This window comes from Ovis aries, chromosome 10 (genome assembly GCF_016772045.2).
Source record: "Ovis aries strain OAR_USU_Benz2616 breed Rambouillet chromosome 10, ARS-UI_Ramb_v3.0, whole genome shotgun sequence".
In the NCBI taxonomy this organism is placed as follows: domain Eukaryota; kingdom Metazoa; phylum Chordata; class Mammalia; order Artiodactyla; family Bovidae; genus Ovis; species Ovis aries.
The window spans coordinates 15473338-15487207 of NC_056063.1; the positions used below are offsets into that span (position 1 = coordinate 15473338).

Sequence of the window (13870 nt, forward strand, 5' to 3'; positions counted from 1 at the left end):
AGAAGAAGAGAAGGTAGGGGGAAGATTTTGGAGTGCTTCGTGGGTGCCTTTGTATTAATTTATTTGCTTATTCTTTCACTGACCTTATCACACAGGCACTGCATTTTCTATTGGTTTTCAGATAAAGAACTGTAAGTTGAAGAAAATACAGAATCTCCCCCCGATATCACACGTTGGCAATAAAATCAGTTCCAAGTCTATGTCAAGTTGAAGCTGTGCACCAGGGCTGTTTGATTCACTGCCCAGCTTTACTCCTCTATAAAACTAGCTGTTTGCCTATGATTACAGATGACAAAATAAAGAAAGCTTATGCAGTCGCCCAAGCCTTGAGAAGAAATTTGAAATATTCGTGCCCCAAATTGAAGCAATCACTGTGACCAAACCTTCAGTGCCAGATTCATTCTACATTCTAAAAGCTCTCTGCTGAGCAGGGGGGACTCTGTTGCTTGTCACCGGGGCCCCACGTACTTTCTGTTTTCGATCCCAGTGCTTTGGGAAAGTTCAGGCTGCTCCATGTTTACCATCACAGAGCAGGAGCCTCGTGGAATTGCTAGGGAGCGGAGCCAGCGCTCTGGGTACAGGCAGTCTGCACGGCGTCCTTGCCAGAAAAGGAGCATGAGCTCTGGCTGCCAAGTGGGAAGGGCTGGGGAAGAGCTCCATTCAGAGCTGTGCGCTCAGCAACCGCTAAGTGCATGGAACCAGCTTCTGCGTTCAAAGAGTGTCATGGAAGCAACCAAGGTTCTCTGACCAGACCTGCTAGCTTTTTAAAAATGTAGGCCAGTTGAGGATCTTGCCAGAAAAGGTTGGGTCTAGCTTCAGCCTCCAGGGCGAGCAGAACCAGTGAAGGAAGAGCATCCCATGGGCACCCCATCCAGTCACTGAGGTCATTTTATCCACCAGTGGCTTGTGCCCCAAGCAGAAGTTGCAGAATGAACCCACGACACCAACTGAAAAAAGAATCTTACATTGGCTGCACACTTGATCCCTCAGAACATCTCCAGGAATTGTTGAACTTGTTTGACCTAACTCAGCCCTGGGCGGAACAAGCTAGCAGCTGGTGGTGAGAAAAGGACAGAAGACCTCATGTGTCTATACTGGAATTCAACAGCAATGCCAGAGACGCGTGTCTGCACCCAGTGATCTAAATGTAAACAACCCAACCCAAACCAAAGCAAACCAAAAATCCACACGACCAACTCTAGCATTACCCCTCCCCCCAAACACTCACATACCCCCCTTCCATAATATTCCATCCCATAATACCAGGGCTTCCCTGGTAGCTCAGATGGTAAAGAAACTGCCCTTAATGAAGAAAGCCCAGGTTCCATCCCTGGGTTGGGAAGCTCCCCTGGAGAAGGAAATGGCAAGCCACTCCAGTACTCTTACCTGGAGAATCCCATGGACAGAGAAGCCTGACGGGCTACAGTCTGTGGGGTCGCAAAGAGTCAGACATGACTAGCGACTAACACTTTTCCTAAAATATTCAGAGAAATTCAACTCCTGCCCCCTCTGTCCTGTAGTAGTGGTGGAACAGTGGGACCCTAACTCGTTTCTTCTAGTCTCTCTGTATCCTGTCTACACCTTACCCCGAAGCCAGTTACCATCCACTTAACCAGCATCTAACTTTACCTTTATGTCATATTCCTAGGGATGGTGGCAAAAGTCACTATAATGAAGCTACACTCCTTAGGCCTCTAATGTTTCTCGTTCTCACTTAATTTCTTTTAACTTTCTATTTTCAAATAATTGTATACACAGAGGTAGCTGTAGAACATTTGAATGTTAACGTTGTTCACCTGAGATGAGAGCTGTAGTCACACGTGCTACGGTCCCCTTCTCCAAGGTCTCTGCCCTTTGGGGTCTCAACCTGAGGACAAGAGTCCTTGGTGACTAGAGAGTTACAAACTTTTGGAGTCTAACTTTCTTGGAAGCCGAATGACTTTCTACATATACATGTCAATGTTTTGTTCCCTCAAAAGACCATGTTTAAGGGATTTCCCTGGTGGTCAAATAGCTAAGACTCCAAGCTACCAGTGCAGGGGGCCTGGGTTCCATCCCTGGCTGGGAAACTAGAACGCACAGGCCGCAGCTAAGAGTTTTCCTGCCGCAATGAAAGATCCTGCGTGCCACAACAAACATGGAAGATCCAGAGCGGGAATCACAGCTTAGATCCACAACTAACGCCTGGCACAACCGAATAAATAATTTTTTTTAATCCATTAAAAAAAAGAGCATGTTTAAAAGATAGAGAGCTTTCTCTAAATATCCAAGTTATTTTGTTTTCGTGATTATTGAGCCTACTAGAAATGAATTCAATTTTCTCTTTTTGCTATTTTAATTTGTCATATCTGACACTGGCCTCTCCCCACCTTGTGAAATTACCCATTTTTTTCTGCTAACCCTCAAATAAGAATTCCAATTTTTGCAATTCTTGATATAGAATTTCATTTTGAGAAGTATCTCAGGGATTTCTACACCCAATGGATCAAAAATCCACCTGAAAATCATTTTTTTTAAGCCACTCTGATTTTCATTTGCAAAAGAGCAATAAGGAAAGGGAGCACTCTGTCAGGAGGAAAGTTACCAGATGGAGAAGACTAATGAGATCTAGGTTTGTGTTTTAAAATCTTTCAGTGCTAGCAAAGAGCTGTCAGTGAATGGTTCAATCCTGTCTTCCTAAAGGAATGTCAAGTGCGACCCCATGGACTGTATCCTGCCAAGTTCCTCTGTCCAAGGAATTTTTCAGGCAAGAAAACTGGAGTGGATTGCCATTTCCTACTTCAGGGGATCTTCCCCACCCACGGATAGAACCCACGTCTCTTACATCGCCTGCTTGGCAGGCAGATTCTTTACCACTGGCACCCCCTGGGAAGGCACTTGCAGCTAAAATGGCACTTCCTGCATGAGACCCAGGGCACTCAAATTTTGTTTTCTGATGAGAAGGTGGACCACCCACGTCAGCCTGGATGAGAACCCGAAGGGGTCCTTAGTCGGCCTGAAGCCTTGTCCCTCAATGCCAGCATTGCCCACTGCAGGGGTCAGCCTAGGACCCTCGTCTAAAGGGTAAGAGCACCAAATCGAGACCCACAAAATGTTGGATGGCTCTGAAATGCCCTTGTGCTGGGGGTTGCTGAGAGCTTACCATGGGGTATCTCATGGCACTCAAAACAGCTCCCAAACTGTTTGGTATTACTTTGGGGAGAAGTTCCTGACTATGAAAGCAATCATATACTCATTTCAAAAACAATTGGGGGAACTGAAATAAGTAAAAGGAAAAAAATTAAATGTAACTGGCTATCACTGTTAATGTTTGGTATTTCCTTCCTGTTTTTAGGTATGTGTGTATTGCCTTCTAGACAAAGTTGGACGCAAAGTATACATAGAGTTTGGGATTCTGCTTCCTTCCATGTCATTAGATAATCTTGGCTGTAAATAATCAGCTGTACAATATTCCACCATATGGGCGTACCATTTGTTCATTCATTCTATTACAGGACTTTTTTTTATTGTTTCAAGTATTTTTTTTTTAATGATAGATGATGCTATAAGGGAAAAAAAAGGCATCCTTGTTCATCAGTCTGTATTTTTGCTCTTCTCTGATTCTTCCCTGGATGTAGATTTCTAAAAATATAATACGCAGATAAAAGGAAGTAACATATTATGACTCTTGATGTGTATTACATGCTAAACAATTTTCCATGAAATTTGTACCAACTCAACTTTCCAGCATGTCCCACAGTCACACACAAAACATGTACAAGAAACACTGCGCCAACATTACAGTGCCCACTTTATAAAATAGTAGTTCAGGGTCTCTGATTCTTATCATGTAACAAGATCAGAAGGGATTAGAAATTCTGCAGGCTTTATTTATTTTAAAAAGGCTGCCCACATGGCACCAGTGGTAAAGAATCTGCCTACCAATGCAGGCAATGCAAGAGACATGGTTCAATCTCTGGGTGAGGAAGATCCCCTGGAGAAGCAATTGGCAACCCACTCCAGGATTCTTGCCTAGAGAATCCCATGGATGGAGGAGCCTGGTGGGCTACAGTCCATGGGGTCACAAAGAATAAAATAAGGGCGGGGGGACGTCCCTGGTGGTTGAGTGGTTAAGACTCTGTGCTGCTGACGCAGGGGGCATGGGTTTGAACCCTGGTCAGGGAACAAAGATCCCACAAGCCACTCAGTGCAGTCAGAAAAAAAGAAGGCTGACAAACACCCCAGAGCCCCTGGAAGCGTACATAGTACCTTTGCTCAAACTGGAAAATTCACACCTTTTCAAGACCCTCTACTGCCATCTGCCAGAAAGCTACCAGCATTTATGATGACTGCAGTGGGAGGCCCTGTGAGCTGTGCAGGGCTCGCTTGGTGCTCTTGAGCAATGTGTCACTGCAGGCTAGAGGTTTATGCACAAAAGTGTGTGTCTGTCACTGCAGGCCAGATACACGACAGCATCTCTCACTTCTTCCCCAGCACACACACTCTCTCCACCACACCGCTGCCTGCAACAGCCAGGCCCCATTCTTTAGAAAGCCTCAAAGCCTCCTGTTTGCCTGACCAGGACGATTGCCCCCCACGGTATCTGCTTTCACAGGTGTTTCAGCCTGGCTTGCCTGCACTCTCTGTTTGTTTCCTTCAGACGTCCCCGCAGTGCCTCAAATTTGTCAGAGGAGACAAATCTCACTCTCTCTGCCCCACTTCTCAGTCTCTCCCAGGTTGCTTATCATCTTGGGGTTGTCAGCAAATCACCCCTGCCCTTCACACCCCACCGCTGAGCTGTTGCCAAATTCTGATTATTCCTGCTTCACTCCCCTTAACGCGCCGTTCTCTTCGATGCCCCTGAATCCATTAACTCCAATCCCAGGATATTAACAAGCCCCGGTGATGGAAAATTACTCCAGCTTCTGATAACTGGCAGCTTCATTGTGCCCACCTCAGATTCAATGAATGCACTGATGCTTATGAAATCTCCTGCGTTCCTCTGCACCCTCCCTGCAGCCCCAAACTTCTATACTGAGCCTAGAATGGAAAACAGCACCGAACAGAGGTACCCAGAGGCAAGAAATAAATGATGGAGCTCTCTGCCTTTGGCAAATAGACGTTCGAAGTGTCAACTTAAAAAAAAAAAATAGTCACAACCTGGAAGTTGACAGTTATGTTTTATTCAGTGGGAATTTTTAGGACTTCAAGCCCAGGAGACAGCATCTCAAGTGATCCTGGGAGAACTAGTCTGGGGATGGGGTTGCGGGTGGGAGGAGTCAGATTATATAGAAGTTTGCAGCCAGGTGCAGGTAGTCTGAACATCCAAAGATTATTATTAATTAAGTAAAACCAGATATCTCAAGGAATTTAGCACTTTTCTATGTATGGGATGGCACAAGATTCTTGGCTTACTGAAATCATCCTGCAATTTGATTTTTCACGTCCTTACTTCCTCGCTCACAGTAGGGAGTGGCGGCAGTGCAGTGGCTGCCAGATAACAGACACTGTTCTTCCTAGGCTCAGAAATTCACATTCGGAGGGCCAGTATCCCAAATGACCGTGACACCCTTGTTTATTGATATGGCAGGAAATACTTCATTTCACTTAAGTTTATACATGAGTGAGTCAGGGTCAAAGGCAATGATGCCACCAGACTGCTGTAGGTGTTGGGGAAACATAGCTCAAACCCACTGAGGGGAGGGGGTGGGGTCCCTTGATAATAGCCAGATGAACACCTCAGCTCCACTGTCAGACACTGCAGGCTCCAGACAGAGCCCTAACAGACCTCCATTTTCTGCACGCGAGTGCAGTTTTGCTTTTGAGCTTCCAGTGGAAATGCTAATGCAGGTGACACCCCTCAGACTCACTGTGGTTCTGATGAGACAGAAACGCCCAGCATTGGACACTCCCCAAGGGGCCATTGTTTTCATTTTAAGATCAGAGCATGAGGTGAGGCGGCCAGACAATGTACACCTCAGAGAAAACCTGCTACTCCCCAAAGCCCCTCCTCACCTCTCATTGTGGAACTTCCCCTTGTGTTAGTTGCTCAGTCATGTCCAACTCTTTGCAACCCTGTGGACTGCAGCCCGCCAGGCTCCTCTGTCCATGGAATTCTCCAGCCAAGAATACTGGAGTGGGTTGCCAGTCCCTTCCTTCTCCAGGGGATCTTCCCAACCCAGGGATTGAACCCAGGTCTTCCGCATTGCAGGTAGTTTCTTTACCATCTGAGCATAGGAAAATTCCCCTTAGGAAATTGGGGAAAAAGAGAAAGCAGAGTCATGAGCTGGTGCCCTGAGCACCTACCTACATTTTGGCGAATAGTTTATGGTCATAACTAATCCTGTCTCCTCCATTTCCACTGAGGAGAAAACTAGGGAAAAAATGGTTCATAGTAAAGAATTTCACCTTGCCCAAAGAGATTTCTGAAAGGAAATCAGCCCTGAATATTCATTGGCAGGAGTGATGCTGAAGCTCCGATACTTTGGCCGCCTGATTCCAAGAGTTGAACTCACTGGAAAAGACCCTGATGCTAGGAAAGATTGACTCAGTGGACATGAGTGTGAGCAAACTCTAGGAGATAGTGAAGGACAGGGAAGCCTGGAGTGCCACAGTCCATGGGGTTGCCAAGAGTCGGACCCGACTGAACAACTGAATAACAGACAGACCTGACCTTTGCCCTTGACTTGTGGAAAGTATTCTTTGTCTCGAGGTGGAGCTAGTGGTAAAGAAGCTGCCTGCCGCTGCAGGAGATGTAAGAGACGCGTGTTCAATCCCAGATTTGGAAGATCCCCTGGAGAAGGAAATGGCACCCACTCCAGCATTCTTGCCTCGAGAATCCCATGGACAGAGGAGCCTGGCAGGATACAGTCCATAGGGTCGCAAAGAGTTGGACATGACTGAAGCGACTTAGGACAGACGGACCCGATAAGAGGGTCTTTGTCTAGGGCAACACCTGATGGCTTTAGGGAGTTGGCTGAGCCAGAAAGACCAACCGTGGAATTTAGGACGGGGGCTTTGGGTCACATGTTATCAAGGAGCCTAGAGAATGAGTTTAACCACATGGGAGATCAATCATGTCCATATAACGAAGCAAAAAACACACTTAGGTGAGCACCCCTGTTGGCAATATTCCATGCATAGTGCCACACATCAATACTTGGGGGGAGAGGACGCAGTCCATCCTGACCCGACAGGGCAGAGAGGACACCAGGAAGCCGGCCCCGACTCTGCCCTGTGTCTCTCCCTTTGGCTGATTTCAGTCTGTCCCCTTTTCCTGTAACACACCACAGCTGTGAGTGCTGCAGCTTCCACTGAGTTCCGTGGGCCCTTCTAGCACATCATCAAACCTGAGAGTGGTTTTGGCAAGGCCCCAAACTTGAGGACAGTGTCCAAAGTGAGGGCAGTCTTGACGACTGCGCTCCAAACTTTGCAGTTTGGCTCACAGGCAAATGGGCTGAAAACAAAGTACAATGCGATCCAGGTTGGTCCACAAGGACACTTTATGACAAAGTTGCCGGGTTCTGAAAATGAGGTGACATAAGCCATTTCAAAGACCTGTTAAACATTTCTCATCTTCCCATGAAAGTGTGGTTCATGCTGACCACAAACAGAGAAACTGGCCAGAAGATTCTCGAAGCCCCTCAAATCCAGAGAGTCTCATCCTGGGGGGTGGACCCCACTCTGTGTGTAAACCTCCAGAAGTTTCCCATCACATTTAGAATGAAACCCAGGCTTCTAACCCTGTTCTTGTGTTGTGTGTTTGGAGGATTCCGCAACTAAAATGTAAATCTAAATGGGTGCTGGGCCATAATAGACGCCTACAAATGTTTGCTGAATAAATGAGTAGCTCAAGTAAACGGAATTAGAAGTGCTCATTTTGCCAACAAAATTTTATCTCTGGCTTAATTCTTTTCTGTTTTCTTTCTTTAATTGATATATAATTCATATACCATAAAATCCAGCCTTTACCTTTGGGGGTTTTAGTGTATCTACAAAATTACACAATCATCACCAGTGTTTAATTTCTATAGCTTAATTTTTTATCATAGCTTTCTCTTTCTCTTTTATTTTTTAATTAACTAGCTTATTTTTGGCCATGTGGCAGGTGGGATTCTAGCTCCCTGAGCAGGGATCAAACCCATGCCTCCTGCTTTGGAAGTGCAGAATCTTAACCACTGGACCTCCAGGAAAGTCCCTCTGTGGCTTAATTTTAGTCGCTGTCTGTCCTTCCTCTCCACCATGTGGTTCTAATGAAAGTGTTAGTCGCTCAGTCGTGTCCTAATCTTTGCGACCCTATGGACTAGGCTGTCAGGCTCCTCTGCCATGGCAAGAATACTGGAGTGGATAGCCATTCCCTTCTCCAGGGGATCTTCCCGATCCAGGGATCGAACCAGCGTCTTCTGCCTTTCAGGCAGCTTCTTTACCCTTTGAGCCACCTGGGAAGGCTGCCAATCACTATACCCTATGCACATCAATCATCAGGAGGATACACAGCCCCGGGAAGGCCACACTCCTCCCCAGCACTTTCCAACAAAAACTAAGAACACCAAGAGCTTCCCTCTTAGCTGGAGGAGCTGTGAGAAATGAATATGGAGCTGGTGGTGCCCAGATCCCTGCCATGTGGAAATAGCTGGTCCCTAATAGGTGGAATACATCTGACACCCAGAGAGACAGAGAGAGGGAACACTGGTTCTGGTTGTCCCTGAGGCCAACCACACCACCTCACTTCCCACAGTTTGGTTACGTAACCCAATCATTCTCTCTCCGGCCAGTGGTTTTCTGTAACTGGGAACCTAAGATGTTCCTTGAGACAATACCGTCCTTGTCTGGCTCACACATTCCCTCTACACATGTTTATTAAGTATTTACTGCTTGCAGGGCACTGGTCTTGGAGCATGTGCTCTAGAAGGTGTGTGGCCAGGGTTTTGAGAGAGAAACATGCAGAGCAAAGCATCTCCTCCACTGCCAGTGAAGCAGGAGAGACGTAGGGCGAAAATGACATCTAAGCTAAGACCTGAAGTCAGAGAAGAATTAATATCAGAAGAGAAGTACATAAGATGCTAAGGGGAATCAGAACACATTCCCATCGGGAGTCTCCCAGCAGGAGAGGTAAGGGGTGCTCGGCAAAGGGCAGGACATTAGAATTAAGCCTTAAAGGATGGATAAGATGCAGATATTTAGGGAAAGGGCACAAGAACATCTCAGCAGAGGAAATGTTGAGCAAAAGCCAGATACAGGGCTCAGTGAGAAGTTAACTGGAAACTGGGATGCAAAGAGGGAAGTGGTAGGATTTAGGTTGTAAAGGTAGGTTGGGAGCACACAGCAGGTCAAAGCCCCAAGGTGCAGAGGAGCAGCACCCTCAGCTCTGCGCTGCAATGCGCAGTAGGATGTGAGATAGAAAAGTTGGATGAGATAGGGGGTCAAAGAAACCAATTTGGTGCTTATTTAACAGTGCAGGGAACAAGACGATCTGCCCAGCACAGTGGCAGGAGAAATAGATAAGAACATATCTTGGCATTACTGAAGAGGTAGAAAAGATCAGATTTCACATTGTGATTAAAAGTAGAGAAAGAGGAACTAAACATGATAACGGTAACAATGATGATGGTGGTGATGGTAACCAGTGGCCACTGGCCCCAAACTGGACCAAGCCCTTTAATATGCATTATCTTGTCTAATCTTCACAACCCTATAAGATAGATCTGATTATTACCCCCCCCCCCCGCCCATTTTACAGTCTAGGAAACTGAGGAACAGAGAGATGATGTCATTTACACAGAGAATCTGAATTAACACTTTTTTTTTAAAGGAATCCAGGCAGAAAAGACTCAGGAAGGAGGATAGAGTCATTGCTGCATAGAACGAGGGTAAGCTGCCTATCAAGATGAAGCTGAGCCCCAAACTTCAGCTTGAATGTGTCCCTGCCAGACAGCAGTAGTCTTTCCTACATTTTATCTTCATGAGTACAACAAAGTACAAAATCCCAAGGTTTCTTAAATCAGGATAGATTATCTTGACTGCTCCCCCATCCACCGTGCCTGTCACTCTGTGACAAAAGGAAATTAGATTAGTCTGATCAGCTTTGTTTTTCACAAAACTATGTGGGATGATTACCCAGTACGCTGTGGTCTTCTAGGTGTTTGCAAATTGATTTTTTGATTATTTGTTCCAGTGATTTTCCAAGTATTCAGTGTTTTTCCAGGTTGTTCAGTTTTACAATGTGGGTAAGTTAAAATTCATATTTGCCTTCCTTTTCCTGCATTAATATGAAGTGTTAATGTTACAATTAGTTAGGACATTTTTTATCTGTAACATATATTTCTGAGGGAACATACATACAAATCTATGTGATTCTATGTAGATGTGATATAGGCATAAAGGCATATAGGCATAAAGTGCTATCTATGCAGACTCCCCCAAAATTTATGACCATATACAAAAATAAAAGCATACTGAGAACCTACAACTAATTCAAATGTCCCAAAGATCATCACTCTCTAGAAATGTTTATATGGTGAATTAAAAAAAACTGTGAACACTGACCAAAAGCAAGATACAATCAAATTCTTCAAATTTATCTTCTCTGCACCCAGCGGTGCAAGAGGGAGTGGTGCCTGTGGAGGACACCATGAAAGATTCAATTTAGGGAGATACATAATCTAAAAATTCAAACCTAGGACGACCCTGCTGGAGCAGTGGTTAAGAATCTGCCTGCCAATGCAGAGGACACAGGTTCGACCCACAGTCAGGGAATATCCCACATACCACAGACAACTGAGCCCGTGCACCGCAAATACTGAGCCCGTGAGCCACAGCTACTGAGCCCTCATGCGGCAACTCCTGAAGCCCGCACATCCTATAGCCCGTTCTCAGCGACAAGAGAAGCTATTGCAATAAGTCCGCCCACCTCAACTAGAGAAAGCCTGTGCGCATCAGGGAAGACCCAGCGCAGCCATAAGTAAATAAATATTTTAAAGATAAATAAAATCCAAACCTGGGGAATCCGAAGCATAAAATCCAGGACCCAGTGCTCCATGGGTAAAATGAAAATCTCCATCAAATGATTGCAAAGGGCATTTGTAGCTCAAAATAGTCCATGAATATAAAGACTGATAAGGAAGATGATTAATGAAAACTACGGCAACATGTTTTGCAAAAAATACAAAGTTATAAAAATGGCAAATAAAACTCAAGCAAATATTTCCCCCACAAAGTTAAGCTGTTTTCATTTAATTAAGTACATGTCTATAGAGGTATCTACTATGCTCTGTGTCTCTTAAGTATCATATTCATCCAAAGGATGCTTTTGTCAAATCTATGAGGCCACAGATCTATTTTATGGAAATGAACGATTCATAGGATGAGTGGATTTAACAGTCTTCATGTGAATGGAACTCACTTGCCATAAGAAAGCAAGTTTTAAGACAAACAGAAACCACAGCTCCTCCGTGGCAGCCACCCTCTCTCCACTTACTCATTTTAGATCCAGGAGTGCCGGAGACTACATTACTCCTTGTTGTTTTTCTAGAACCTCAACAAAACCCAAGTAGTCCCTTTATTAAACTCTGTTAAGAATGTCATCAGTTTCCTACTGGGCCCCTGGTTCATACAGACATAATAATATTATCTGATAAAATAAGGATTAAATTGAAAAAATGTATATAAAATATTTATCCAAGTTCATAGTACGTGCTCAATAAATATTTATTATTGTTATTATTATTGGGTTTTATATTTTCCTGTCCTGTCCTACTCGATTTAATAAATGCAGATCACCTGCTGATGATCAATTTCTCCTCCAGGCTCTTTATTAGAAAATTTGAATAAGCATATATTTAGCCTAGTATGTTTCTCATTGAAAGTGACATTTTTGTGTCCCCTTAAAATTCCAAAGGACTTTAAAAAGAGCAAATTTCAAACAAGATTATGTGGATGCCAAGTCTTTTTCACAGTCGTTTCTCAGGGTTAATGGTAGTCTGAGAACAAATTGGGGAAGCTTTAAAGAGTTCAACACCAGTGGGACAGAAGTGTGGCTTCTAAATGCCTGGAGGTTTTTCCTAGCAGCAAATGTTTGGAGAAGCAAGCAAGATAAACGATCACAGCAGAAGATGCACTTATTTGGGTAACAGTTGGAAACTGTCTTGTCACACATCAGTACTAACATTTCTAACTCTAGAGAGCTTATTGAGTGTATCATGAATTCCTGAAGTTTTTTAAAACAGAATGTGTCAAACAGGGCGTGAGAAGAAAGTGTTATTTTTTGCCATTGCCTCATTCCTCAATATGTGTAATAATATAATTTTCTAGTTCCTTCCTCTTCTCCCCCCTCCGATAACTGCTTCAGTGAGCTTTTGAATCACAAAACACAGTAGACTGTACTCTGAACTACTCTGCCCTCAATAATATGACTTTTCTGAAAATCTTGCTGTCCTTCTCAAAGGAATGGCTTTAGGCAACTTAAAAGCCTATAATGTCTTACAATGTGTTTTTTTCTTTTTTTTCCAAAGAAGAGCACTTTTTGATCATTTGTTCCCTATTCACGGTACAAAGAGAAATTACGCAGGAAAACCAACTGAAAGATCTATCTTAGCATGGGACCGGCTGACTCCCTGCTCCTCAGATTTAAAGACTTGTTTCAAAAGCACACTCAGCACTCTTTCGAGTTACTTCCTTTCCGTGTGCTCCTGCCGGTCAACCGGCTTCGAGTGGGCTGTACGACCATTCACTCTAGGGTAGACCCCGATTCTCTTCAGCTTCAATTTCCGCTGGGTGCTCTGAAATGGGGTTATAGCTCTTTCTAAAAACACCAGCATTTCCCTAGTTTAGGGGTCTTTGAATTATTTTCGTTTTCTGTTCAAAAAGGTGTTGGCGTTCCCACACCGGGAGTCGAACCCGGGCCGCCTGGGTGAAAACCAGGAATCCTAACCGCTAGACCATGTGGGAGACGACGAGCATCGCTGCAAACCTAGACAAATTGAGTCTTCAGTTTCAGCTTCCTCCCGCCCCGCCCCTTCCGACCTCCGCTGGCTGAGCAGCTTCTGCGCATGCGGAGCTGCTTTACGGCCGGCGCCTCAGCCTTCCGCGCCCGAGGACGCCGCGCTGGAATCTCTTCTGTGCACGTTCGCGTCTTTTATGATCTCATCCGGTCTCCTGATTCTAGACCCCGCGTCTACGCCTGTGTAGATTCTAGATTGATGAGTCATTATTCATAATTTCTCAGGAGAAGCCGGCAGAGTACCAGAGGGCTGACACTGCTTTGGGTGAAGACGTAAAATCGCTTCCCCAGAGGCCGGCGTGTGCTGGACGCCGGGGCCCCTGCGAGGCAGCCGCCCGGAGCGCCGCGGACGCGCCTCGGTGCCGCCCGCCCTCTGGCCCCGCTCGCCGAGCTCCGGGCAGACCCGCGCGCCCGGGGAAGCGCCGGAGCTGCGTCCCCTGGCCCGCCGAGCCCGAGTGTCCCCGGCACCCAGGGGTCTGCCCTTCTCCCCTCCGCGCCGTGCAGGGCCGCACGCAGGCCGCATCCCGTCCCAGAAATTTCCCCTTTCAAGATAACAGGACACGGGGCTGCCTGGAACATTCCAGCTTCTGTTGACCCAATGGCAAAAAAGCACTATTTGTGCCGTTGAAAGTGGGAGATGGTGGCTTGTGAACGTAGTTTTTAAAACCGGAGAAAGTCCCTCGTTGCAAGCAGGCATGAAGGATGGAGGGTCCCCGCGGTTTCCCTGCCCGGTCTCGGCAGCATCTCGCCGGGGCCAGTTTTGGGATGAGGAAGCCCGTGTGGGAGAGCTGCGGTCCTGGTGTTCTCGAGGCGGCTTCAACTACCCAGAAGTTGTTTGCACGAGCGCCAGACACTTTTGGAGCCCAATTTAAAGCTGGTTCTGGTTCTCATTTA

The 13870-nt window shown here is 45.7% G+C and overlaps 1 non-coding gene across 1 annotated transcript; it reads right to left on the reverse strand.

Moving 5' to 3' along the window:
* Window positions 1-12852: 12852 nt before the first annotated feature.
* On the reverse strand, window positions 12853-12924 carry TRNAE-UUC (transfer RNA glutamic acid (anticodon UUC)). Its single transcript has one exon. It is a non-coding gene; the product is annotated as a tRNA-Glu (tRNA).
* Window positions 12925-13870: the final 946 nt, after the last annotated feature.